The sequence below is a fragment of the Ranitomeya imitator genome, chromosome 2 (assembly GCF_032444005.1).
Source record: "Ranitomeya imitator isolate aRanImi1 chromosome 2, aRanImi1.pri, whole genome shotgun sequence".
Taxonomy (NCBI): domain Eukaryota; kingdom Metazoa; phylum Chordata; class Amphibia; order Anura; family Dendrobatidae; genus Ranitomeya; species Ranitomeya imitator.
Window position 1 is genome coordinate 245,892,676 of NC_091283.1, and position 12,792 is coordinate 245,905,467.

Sequence of the window (12,792 nt, forward strand, 5' to 3'; positions counted from 1 at the left end):
GACGGTGTGTTCCACTCCAAGGTGTTCCCCAGGTTGCCTCTCCATTGCTTCAATCTTAAAGCTCTTGTTTAGTAGTTGTTGAAAACAACACTGCATTCGGCCTACAAGTTGGGTCTGGGGTGTAGAGACGGTGTCTTCCGCTCCAAGGTGTTCTCCAGGTTGCCTCCCCATTGCTTCAATCTTAAAGCTCTTGTTTAGTAGTTGTTGAAAACAACACTGCATTCGGCCTACAAGTTGGGTCTGGGGTGTAGAGACGGTGTCTTCCGCTCCAAGGTGTTCTCCAGGTTACCTCTCCATTGCTTCAATCTTAAAGCTCTTGTTTAGTAGTTGTTGAAAACAACACTGCATTCGGCCTACAAGTTGGGTCTGGGGTGTTGAGACGGTCTGTTCCACTCCAATGTGTTCCCCAGGTTGCCTCTCCATTGCTTCAATCTTAAAGCTCTTGTTTAGTAGTTGTTGAAAACAACACTGCATTCGGCCTACAAGTTGGGTCTGGGGTGTAGAGACGGTGTGTTCCACTCCAAGGTGTTCCCCAGGTTGCCTCTTCATTGCTTCGATCTTCTGGCTCTTCTTAAGTAGTTGTTGAAAACAACACTGCATTCGGCCTACAAGTTGGGTCTGGGTTGTAGAGACGGTGTCTTCCGCTCCAAGGTGTTCTCCAGGTTTCCTCTCCATTGCTTCAATCTTAAAGCTCTTCTTAAATAGTTGTTGAAAACAACACCGCATTCGGCCTACAAGTTGGGTCTGGGGTGTAGAGACGGTGTGTTCCACTCCAAGGTGTTCCCCAGGTTGCCTCTCCATTGCTTCAATCTTAAAGCTCTTGTTTAGTAGTTGTTGAAAACAACACTGCATTCGGCCTACAAGTTGGGTCTGGGGTGTAGAGACGGTGTCTTCCGCTCCAAGGTGTTCTCCAGGTTGCCTCTCCATTGCTTCAATCTTAAAGCTCTTGTTTAGTAGTTGTTGAAAACAACACTACATTCGGCCTAAAAGTTGGGTCTGGGGTGTAGAGACAGTGTGTTCCACTCCAAGGTGTTCCCCAGGTTGCCTCTCCATTGCTTCAATCTTAAAGCTCTTCTTAAGTAGTTGTTGAAAACAACACTGCATTCGGCCTACAAGTTGGGTCTGGGGTGTAGAGACGGTGTGTTCCACTCCAAGATGTTCCCCAGGTTGCCTCTCCATTGCTTCAATCTTAAAGCTCTTGTTTAGTAGTTGTTGAAAACAACACTGCATTCGGCCTACAAGTTGGGTCTGGGGTGTTGAGACGGTGTGTTCCACTCCAAGGTGTTCCCCAGGTTGCCTCTCCATTGCTTCAATCTTAAAGCTCTTGTTTAGTAGTTGTTGAAAACAACACTGCATTCGGCCTACAAGTTGGGTCTGGGGTGTAGAGACGGTGTCTTCCGCTCCAAGGTATTCTCCAGGTTGCCTCTCCATTGCTTCAATCTTAAAGCTCTTGTTTAGTAGTTGTTGAAAACAACACTGCATTCGGCCTACAAGTTGGGTCTGGGGTGTAGAGACGGTGTCTTCTGCTCCAAGGTGTTCTCCAGGTTGCCTCTCCATTGCTTCAATCTTAAAGCTCTTGTTTAGTAGTTGTTGAAAACAACACTGCATTCGGCCTACAAGTTGGGTCTGGGGTGTAGAGACGGTGTGTTCCACTCCAAGGTGTTCCCCAGGTTGCCTCTCCATTGCTTCAATCTTAAAGCTCTTGTTTAGTAGTTGTTGAAAACAACACTGCATTCGGCCTACAAGTTGGGTCTGGGGTGTAGAGATGGTGTGTTCCACTCCAAGTTGTTCCCCAGGTTGCCTCTCCATTGCTTCAATCTTAAAGCTCTTGTTTAATAGTTGTTGAAAACAACACTGCATTCGGCCTCCAAGTTGGGTCTGGGGTGTAGAGACGGTGTCTTCCGCTCCAAGGTGTTCTCCAGGTTGCCTCCCCATTGCTTCAATCTTAAAGCTCTTGTTTAGTAGTTGTTGAATACAACACTGCATTCGGCCTACAAGTTGGGTCTGGGGTGTAGAGACGGTGTCTTCCGCTCCAAGGTGTTCTCCAGGTTACCTCTCCATTGCTTCAATCTTAAAGCTCTTGTTTAGTAATTGTTGAAAACAACACTGCATTCGGCCTACAAGTTGGGTCTGGGGTGTTGAGACGGTCTGTTCCACTCCAATGTGTTCCCCAGGTTGCCTCTCCATTGCTTCAATCTTAAAGCTCTTGTTTAGTAGTTGTTGAAAACAACACTGCATTCGGCCTACAAGTTGGGTCTGGGGTGTAGAGACGGTGTGTTCCACTCCAAGGTGTTCCCCAGGTTGCCTCTCCATTGCTTCAATCTTAAAGCTCTTGTTTAGTAGTTGTTGAAAACAACACTGCATTCGGCCTACAAGTTGGGTCTGGAGTGTAGAGACGGTGTGTTCCACTCCAAGGTGTTCCCCAGGTTGCCTCTTCATTGCTTCGATCTTCTGGCTCTTCTTAAGTAGTTGTTGAAAACAACACTGCATTCGGCCTACAAGTTGGGTCTGGGTTGTAGAGACGGTGTCTTCCGCTCCAAGGTGTTCTCCAGGTTTCCTCTCCATTGCTTCAATCTTAAAGCTCTTCTTAAATAGTTGTTGAAAACAACACCGCATTCAGCCTACAAGTTGGGTCTGGGGTGTAGAGACGGTGTGTTCCACTCCCAGGTGTTCCCCAGGTTGCCTCTCCATTGCTTCAATCTTAAAGCTCTTGTTTAGTAGTTGTTGAAAACAACACTGCATTCGGCCTACAAGTTGGGTCTGGGGTGTAGAGACGGTGTCTTCCGCTCCAAGGTGTTCTCCAGGTTGCCTCTCCATTGCTTCAATCTTAAAGCTCTTGTTTAGTAGTTGTTGAAAACAACACTACATTCGGCCTAAAAGTTGGGTCTGGGGTGTAGAGACAGTGTGTTCCACTCCAAGGTGTTCCCCAGGTTGCCTCTCCATTGCTTCAATCTTAAAGCTCTTCTTAAGTAGTTGTTGAAAACAACACTGCATTCGGCCTACAAGTTGGGTCTGGGGTGTAGAGACGGTGTGTTCCACTCCAAGATGTTCCCCAGGTTGCCTCTCCATTGCTTCAATCTTAAAGCTCTTGTTTAGTAGTTGTTGAAAACAACACTGCATTCGGCCTACAAGTTGGGTCTGGGGTGTTGAGACGGTGTGTTCCACTCCAAGGTGTTCCCCAGGTTGCCTCTCCATTGCTTCAATCTTAAAGCTCTTGTTTAGTAGTTGCTGAAAACAACACTGCATTCGGCCTACAAGTTGGGTCTGGGGTGTAGAGACGGTGTGTTCCACTCCAAGGTGTTCCCCAGGTTGCCTCTCCATTGCTTCAATCTTCTGGCTCTTCTTAAGTAGTTGTTGAAAACAACACTGCATTCGGCCTACAAGTTGGGTCTGGGTTGTAGAGACGGTGTCTTCCGCTCCAGAGTGTTCTCCAGGTTTCCTTTCCATTGCTTCAATCTTAAAGCTCTTTTTAAGTAGTTGTTGAAAACAACACTGCATTCGGCCTACAAGTTGGGTCTGGGGTGTAGAGACGGTGTGTTCCACTCCAAGGTGTTCCCCAGGTTGCCTCTCCATTGCTTCAATCTTAAAGCTCTTGTTTAGTAGTTGTTGAAAACAACACTGCATTCGGCCTACAAGTTGGGTCTGGGGTGTAGAGACGGTGTCTTCCGCTCCAAGGTGTTCTCCAGGTTGCCTCTCCATTGCTTCAATCTTAAAGCTCTTGTTTAGTAGTTGTTGAAAACAACACTGCATTCGGCCTACAAGTTGGGTCTGGGGTGTAGAGACGGTGTGTTCCACTCCCAGGTGTTCCCCAGGTTTCCTCTCCATTGCTTCGATCTTCTGGCTCTCGTTTAGTAGTTGTTGAAAACAACACTGCATTCGGCCTACAAGTTGGGTCTGGGGTGTAGAGACGGTTTGTTCCACTCCAAGGTGTTCCCCAGGTTGCCTCTCCATTGCTTCAATCTTAAAGCTCTTGTTTAGTAGTTGTTGAAAACAACACTGCATTCGGCCTACAAGTTGGGTCTGGGGTGTAGAGACGGTGTCTTCCGCTCCAAGGTGTTCTCCAGGTTGCCTCTCCATTGCTTCAATCTTAAAGCTCTTGTTTAGTAGTTGTTGAAAACAACACTGCATTCGGCCTACAGGTTGGGTCTGGGGTGTAGAGACGGTGTGTTCCACTCCCAGGTGTTCCCCAGGTTTCCTCTCCATTGCTTCAATCTTAAAGCTCTTGTTTAGTAGTTGTTGAAAACAACACTGCATTCGGCCTACAAGTTGGGTCTGGGGTGTAGAGACGGTGTGTTCCACTCCCAGGTGTTCCCCAGGTTTCCTCTCCATTGCTTCGATCTTCTGGCTCTCGTTTAGTAGTTGTTGAAAACAACACTGCATTCGGCCTACAAGTTGGGTCTGGGGTGTAGAGACGGTTTGTTCCACTCCAAGGTGTTCCCCAGGTTGCCTCTCCATTGCTTCAATCTTAAAGCTCTTGTTTAGTAGTTGTTGAAAACAACACTGCATTCGGCCTACAAGTTGGGTCTGGGGTGTAGAGACGGTGTCTTCCGCTCCAAGGTGTTCTCCAGGTTGCCTCTCCATTGCTTCAATCTTAAAGCTCTTGTTTAGTAGTTGTTGAAAACAACACTGCATTCGGCCTACAGGTTGGGTCTGGGGTGTAGAGACGGTGTGTTCCACTCCCAGGTGTTCCCCAGGTTTCCTCTCCATTGCTTCGATCTTCTGGCTCTCGTTTAGTAGTTGTTGAAAACAACACTGCATTAGGCCTACTAGTTGGGTTAGGGCCTTCTATCTGTGTCTGCCGCTCATTGCTGTTCTCCTACAGTGAACAAAGCTGTGCCACCGGTTTACTACTGTTGCCAATTTTGAACTGCATTTAGAATACTTACTGATTTGGGCCTACTCTCTGTGTCAGCATCTCATTCCAGTTGTCCTCCACTGAACAAAACAATGCCCCCTGGTTAGTCCTGTTACCAATTTTGAACTGCATTTAGCCCACTTTATTCTTTGGGCCCATATCTGTTTCCCCGTCATCCTGCCCATTGCCCAGCCAGTGATAGATGAGTCTGCTGGTACATTGACCCATAATGCAACATTCCCCGTGCACGCTACACTGCAAGATTGTGACCCTGCTGAAAGTCAGGTCCCCCTTCCCACATACCATACCACCTTACACGGGGACAAAGAGGAAGGTGCAGATGAAGGTGCAGGTTCCTTCATCAGGTGGGGGGAGGAATACTCGTTGGCGACGTCACTGGCACAGGGCCCCTCATAGTATGCAAAAGTGTAGCTGCCGGTGGGAGGCGCCCCCGCCGTGCAAACACACCGCTGTACTTTGAGGGGCCCTGTGCCAGTGCCAATGCCAACGAGTGGGCCCCCCCTGCTTGCTCAGGATCACAGCTCTTGCAAAGTTGAAATACTTACCTCTCCCTGCTCCACTGCCGTGACGTGGTCCAGATTTACTGGGCACACTAATTACTTGAACCAGCCCTACCCCCCACAACTTTAGCCAAATGACCCCCAATTTCAAATGCCTTACAATTATTATAAGCTAAATTAAGATTGACAAGCTTCAGTAACAAGAATGGATGTTTTTGCCATTAACATGGGCTCTGTACATGTTTTCCTGGCCTCTACTCACTGCCGACTATGCTCCCCCATTGACTTGCATTGGGTTTCGTGTTTCGGTCGATCCCCGACTTTTCGCGATAATCGGGCGATTCCACTCGACTCGACTTTTGAGATAGTCAGGTTTTGGGAAACCCGACTCGACTCTAAAAAGGTCAAGGTCGCTCAACCCTATCGGCGACTTTTGAAAATTGCCGATCTGTTTCGCTCCACCCTAATTTCATCATTCATATCTATGGCAATAACAGATGGACAGAACTGGAAAGGTGAGGACTCTGGAAATGTCTGTAGTGATATTTATTAATGTGTCTCTCCATTACCAGGATTACACAGTGGTGAAGAAGACCTCTAGTGATCGCTGTCAGGACCCTGTGTCTGATGGACAGGGAAGGCACCTGAGCTTAATCACGGTGCCTCCACCTCACTCCCTGATACATGAGGACCTCAATGACCAGAAGATCCTAGAACTCATCTACAAGATGAATGAGCTGCTGACTGGAGAGGTGACACTGCTGGGAATGCTGGGACATTATACAGTAACGCTATGAAGGGATTGGGGGGATGACAGTATCATTGTATGTGTCAGGTTCCTATAAGGTGTCAGGATGTCGCTGTCTATTTTTCCATGGAGGAGTGGGACTTTGTAGAAGGACACAAAGATCTGTACAAGGACGTGTTAGGAGTCGAGTTTCCTCTGCTGCACAGGGGGAATCTCGATCCGTGTCTGCTGCGGTCTCCCATTCGGTATCGGCCGCAGTGGGCTCTGCTCAGCGGAGACGTCGCTCCCAGCGTCTCGCTGGGGCTGATTCGGTGCATAGGGTCACTACTGCCTTGCCTGGCTTTCCTATGGTACCCTGCACTGATCTGCGGCGAGCGAGCCTCTCTGGGACTAAGTCCTTGTTTACTCACACTGAGCATGCCCAAGGCAGGGTCTCCCATTGGAGGTCGAGGGCCACATGTTCGGTCACATGCTCAGGTGCTGCAGTACATTCCATTGGTCCTTCTGGAAGGTCCTGAAAGGGCAAAACATGCTCAGGTACTGCAGCACTTTCCATTGGTCCTTCTGGAAGGTCCTGAAAGGGCAAAAACTTCAGTAGCAGCTTCCTGTGCTGCAACTATATAAACTGCGCATGACCGCACGGCCATGCGCTAGTACCGTCTTATGCTATATGCTTTGCGCCAATGTGGTCATGTGTTTGAATGTGTTCAGGGACCCGGCTGAAATAAGCCCCTAGAATGCTGGCACCTCTGGCGAGGAGATTGTGTTTAAGTGTGTTCAGGGACCCGGCTGAAATAAGCCCCTAGAATGCTGGCATCTCCGGCGAGGAGTTTTGTATGCATGCATGACCACTCACTGCTCACATCTGGGTAGTTGGCCTGTGCCTCTGTGAAAGTCTAACAGGGCACAGAGCTTTCCTCTCGCGGTTACTCTGTGAAGCTAACAGAGTTAGTATATACCGCCATATAGAGCCGCCATTATTTAGCAGCAGGTGCTTTCCTGCACGGTGGATCCCGGGTTGCGAACGCACCAATTCCATTTAATAAATTATATATTTGGTGCGTTCCGCCAACCCTAACAGTATACTAGCGCCAGGATCTGGCTAAGTAATGGCGGATGAACAGCGATTGCAGGGGTACATCCAGCTGCTGGAGGGCCGGTTGGCGTCTCTTGAGTGTGCAACCTCGGCGGTGGATGTTACCGCAATAGCTGTTCAGGCTGCTAGCGTGGCTGCAGCAGCTTTACCCACTGCCACCTCTGTTCGTACCCTATCTCACCTTCCTTTGCCTGAGAGATACTCTGGGGACAGTAAGTCCTGTAGGGGTTTCGTGAGCCAATGTGGTATACACCTCGAGCTTCTGGCTGCACGTTTCCCTACTGAGCGGGCAAAGGTGGGATTCATAATCTCTCTCCTGTCGGACAGAGCGTTGGAGTGGGCTACGCCGCTGTGGGAGCGCAACGATCATGTGGTGCGGAGTGTTCCTAGGTTTCTGGACACTCTGAAACAGGTCTTTTTAGGACCTCAAGTCACCCATGATACAGCGCTCCAACTGCTGGCTTTGACTCAGGGTTCAACCATGGTCAGCCATTTTGCTGTTCACTTCCGGACATTAGCGTCTGAGTTGGAATGGCCAGATAAAACCCTCATTCCCGTATTTTGGAGGGGGCTGGCTGACCATGTGAAGGACGCTTTGGCCACTAGGGAGATTCCCGCCACACTGGAGGAGCTCATAGCCGTATCTACTTGTATTGACCTCCGTTTTAACGAGCGGAGGTTGGCGCGAGCCCAGTGTAGGCAGAGGTTTCGGCTGGCTCCCACCTTCGCCAAACCTTTGGAATCTCCAGTCCAGGCATCCGAGTCACATGAGGCCTTAGAGGTGACACGAGCGGGATCCAAGTCTCAGTCTGCCCGTGCACATAAGGTCCGTCATGTTTGCCAGCAGTCAGGACACCTTGCCTCCAAGGGTCCTCAGCGGTCGGGGAAAACGTCAGCGTCTAGTGGCAGTTGGAGGAGGTACACTAGACACGGCAACGTTTGCCTCAAAGTTGTCCTTCAAGGGGACAATTACCATAGGCCCATCCACTCTTATGGTCGAGCTATGCGTGGATTCTGGGGCAGAGGGTAACTTTATGTCTTCCGCTTTTTTCCCAGCGTCACGCAATACCCTTGGTGATGCTCGCCAAGCCGGTAACCGTTCGAGTGGTAAATGGGTCAACACTACCTTCACAGATTACCCACCAAACCATTCCTTTCACGCTATCTGTGTCTCCATCACATCAGGAGATAATCTCCCTATTAGTCATTCCTGAGGGAATTGATGAGGTCCTGTTGGGGATACCATGGCTTCGCTACCATTCTCCTCATATTGAGTGGTCCTCTGGGAGAATTTTGGGTTGGAGTAAATCTTGCGAGGGTAGATGTCTGAGGGAGTGCGTTCAGGTTGCTACTACACAGGTACCCGCAGATCTTTCCTCTCTCCCCAAGCACTATTGGCCCTATGCAGACGTGTTCTCCAAAAGAGCTGCGGAGACCCTTCCGCCTCACCGCCCCTATGACTGTCCTATTGACCTCTTGCCTGGTGCTGAGCCTCCCCGGGGTCGAGTCTATCCGTTATCTCTCCCGGAGACGGAGGCAATGTCCCAGTACATCCAGGAGAATCTGGCAAGAGGATTCATTAGGAAGTCAGTGTCACCGGCAGGGGCAGGGTTCTTCTTCGTACAGAAGAAGACTGGAGACTTACGTCCATGCATAGACTACAGGGGTCTTAACGCCATCACTAGGGTTGAGCGAAACGGGTCGAAATTGTTCAAAAGTCGCCGACTTTTGGCAAGGTCGGGTTTCATGAAACCCGACCCGACCCCAGTGGGGGGTCGACCATGAAGTCGGCGATCTTTTGAATCTGGAATCGGAATTCCGATCGCGATTCCCGATATGTTTAAGATATCGGGAATTGGTATCGGAATTCAGATTAAAGTGTAAAATATAGAATTAAAATAAAAAATATTGCAATACTTACCCTCTGACGCGCCCTGGTACTAACCGGCAGCCTTCCTCCTTCGAATCCGCGCTTCTAGGACCTTGCCGTGACGTCGCGGTGACGTCGCGGCTTGTGATTGGCCGCGCGGCCGCCCATGTGACCGCTCGCGCGGCCAATCACAAGCCGTGACGTCACCCGCGACGTCACCGAAGGTCCTGGAAGGGCTGATTCTTAGGAAGGAAGGCTGTCGGAAGGAAGCAGGGCGCTTCCGAGGGTGAGTATATACCTAATAGGAATATACTCACCCTCGGAAGCGCCCTGCTTCCTTCCGACAGCCTTCCTTCCTAAGAATCAGCCCTTCCAGGACCTTTGGTGACGTCGCGGCTTGTGATTGGCCGCGCGAGCGGTCACATGGGCGGCCGCGCGGCCAGTCACAAGCCGCGACGTCACCCGCGACGTCACCGAAGGTCCTGGAAGGCTGATTCTAAGGAAGGAAGGTTCCCGGTTAGTACCAGGGCGCGTCAGAGGGTAAGTATAAGGATATTTTTTATTTTAATTCTATATTTTACACTTAAATATGGATACCAGGGCCTGAAGGAGAGTTTCCGCTCCTTCAGACCCTGGGAACCATGGAAACCCAATGCACTGCATTGGGTTTCGAGTTTCGGCCGACCCCGACCCCGACTTTTTTATAGGATCGGCCGATTTCACTCGACCCGACTTTTCCAAAAGTCGGGTTTCGTGAAACCCGACCCGATCCTATAAAAGTGAAGGTCGCTCAACCCTAGCCATCACGTTAAGAACAAGTACCCACTACCCCTGATATCTGAGCTGTTTGATAGGCTACGGGGAGCGAGGGTATTTACAAAGTTAGATCTGCGGGGTGCTTACAACCTGAATCGCATCCGTGAGGGGGATGAATGGAAGACGGCTTTTAACACCAGGGATGGGCACTATGAATATCTGGTGATGCCCTTCGGGCTCTGTAATGCCCCAGCCGTTTTCCAAGACTTTGTGAACGACATCTTCCGGGATATGCTCACCACCTCGGTCGTAGTCTATCTGGATGATATTCTCATCTTCTCTCCAGATATTGACTCCCATCGGAGAGATGTTCGCAAAGTCTTCGACCTCTTACGGGCAAACTCCCTCTACGCCAAGTTGGAGAAGTGTGTGTTTGAACAGGAGTCCTTGCCTTTCCTTGGTTATATCATCTCTGCCCAGGGTTTGGCTGTGGATCCTGCCAAGCTACAGGCTGTAATGGACTGGCAGGAACCCCATTCTCTTAAAGCGGTGCAGCGCTTTATGGGGTTCATTAATTACTATCGCCAGTTCATTCCACACTTCTCAACTTTGGTAGCTCCCTTGGTTGCCCTCACCAAGAAGGGAGCAAATCCCAAGTTGTGGTCAGAGGAGGTCTCCAAAGCCTTTCTCTCGATCAAGTCACACTTCGCTAGCACTCCCATCCTACATCGCCCCGATGTTGATAAGCCATTTATCTTGGAGGTGGATGCCTCATCCGTTGGTGCTGGAGCAGTCCTTTTCCAAAAGGATGCTCAAGGTCGGAAGCATCCTTGCTTCTTCTTCTCCAAGACCTTCACACCAGCGGAGAGGAATTATTCCATCGGGGACAGGGAGTTGCTGGCCATGAAGTTGGCTTTTTCGGAGTGGAGACATCTCTTGGAGGGAGCTCGCTTTCCCTTCCAAGTCTTCACTGACCACAAGAACTTGGTGTATCTGCAAACGGCCCAGCGGCTGAATTCTCGCCAGGCTAGATGGTCCCTGTTCTTCTCCCGGTTCTATTTTACTCTCCATTTCCTCTCCGGGGAGAAGAACGTTCGTACTGACGCTCTCTCCCGCTCCGTGGTGTCATCGGAGGAGGAGGAGCCTCGGCTTATTGTCCCTTCTGAGAGCCTGAGAACTGTAGCTCCGGTTTCGCTAGAGTCTGTGCCCCCAGGCAAGACTTTCGTACCAGCTAACTTGCGACCAGAGGTTCTCTCTTGGGCTCACTCCTCCAGAGTGGGTGGGCATTTTGGGACCAAGAGGACATCTGAGCTTCTGGCGAGAACATACTGGTGGCCGCATATGGGCCGAGATGTCAGGGACTATATTCAGGCGTGCGTTTCTTGCGCCCAGAATTGGTCTCCTCGGCAACGGCCTGCTGGGTTGCTTTACCCTCTACCGGTGGCATACAGGCCCTGGGAGATGGTCGGGATGGACTTTGTGGTGGGTCTACCCAAGTCGCGTGGCTGCTCCATTATTTGGGTTGTCACCGACCATTTCTCCAAGATGGTGCATTTGGTGCCGCTTCCTCGGTTACCCTCAGCACGGGCCTTGGCGGTGTTGTTCATTAAACACGTTTTCCGTTTGCATGGTATGCCTGATAAGATTGTCAGCGATCGGGGTCCCCAGTTCGCATCTCGGTTTTGGAGAGAGCTCTGCCGTTTACTCAGCATAGAGTTAAACCTCTCCTCTGCATACCATCCCGAGACGAATGGGTTGGTGGAGAGAACCAACCAGACTCTGGTGACATATTTGCGACATTTCGTCTCTGCTAGGCAGGATGACTGGGCATCTTTGCTACCTTGGGCGGAATTTGCCCTGAACAACGCCGTAGCCGATTCCACTGGTCAAACTCCTTTTCTCCTTAATTACGGCCAGCATCCGCGTGTCCCTGTGCCCATGCCCGTGTCATCCACCGATTCTAGGGTGGCAGACTGGGCGGTGGAGGCACGTGACATCTGGGACCGCACACAGGATGCCATCCGGGCCTCCAAGGAGAGAATGAGGGTTTCGGCTGATACACACCGGCGCCCCGCTCCGGTCTTTGCTCCTGGCGACTTAGTGTGGCTCTCCGCCCGTAACATCAGGCTGCGAGTTGAGTCCACTAAGTTTGCTCCTCGCTACATTGGCCCGTTTAAGGTTCTGGAACAGGTCAACCCTGTGGTCTACCGTTTGGCTATTCCTCCACGCCTTGGTATCACCGATACTTTCCACGTTTCCCTCTTAAAGCCCGTTCATTTGTCCTGGTTTTCCGAGTCATCTGCTGGGACATCGGGTTCATCCACGGATGAGTTTGAGGTGAATTCTATTGTGGGGTGCAAGGTGGTACGTGGCAAGACATTTTATCTGGTGGACTGGAAGGGTCACGGCCCAGAGGATAGAACCTGGGAGCCTGTGGAGCACATTCGGGCTCCGCTGCTTATCGCAGCTTTTGAGCGTAGTGAGGCTCAAGGAGGGGGGGGGGCCCTAGGAGGGAGGGTAATGTTAGGAGTCGAGTTTCCTCTGCTGCACAGGGGGAATCTCGATCCGTGTCTGCTGCGGTCTCCCATTCGGTATCGGCCGCAGTGGGCTCTGCTCAGCGGAGACGTTGCTCCCAGCGTCTTGCTGGGGCTGATTCGGTGCATAGGGTCACTACTGCCTTGTCTGGCTTTCCTATGGTACCCTGCACTGATCTGCGGCGAGCGAGCCTCTCTGGGACTAAGTCCTTGTTTACTCACACTGAGCATGCCCAGGGCAGGGTCTCCCATTGGAGGTCGAGGGCCACATGTTCGGTCACATGCTCAGGTGCTGCAGTACATTCCATTGGTCCTTCTGGAAGGTCCTGAAAGGGCAAAACATGCTCAGGTACTGCAGCACTTTCCATTGGTCCTTCTGGAAGGTCCTGAAAGGGCAAAAACTTCAGTAGCA

General features: G+C 50.7%; 1 protein-coding gene across 1 annotated transcript in view; it reads left to right on the forward strand.

The window, feature by feature from the left end:
- LOC138662891 (gastrula zinc finger protein XlCGF66.1-like) overlaps positions 1-12,792 on the forward strand; it is a 34,240-nt gene that overhangs the window by 17,873 nt on the left and 3,575 nt on the right. The gene's annotated exons all lie outside the window — the stretch shown is intronic.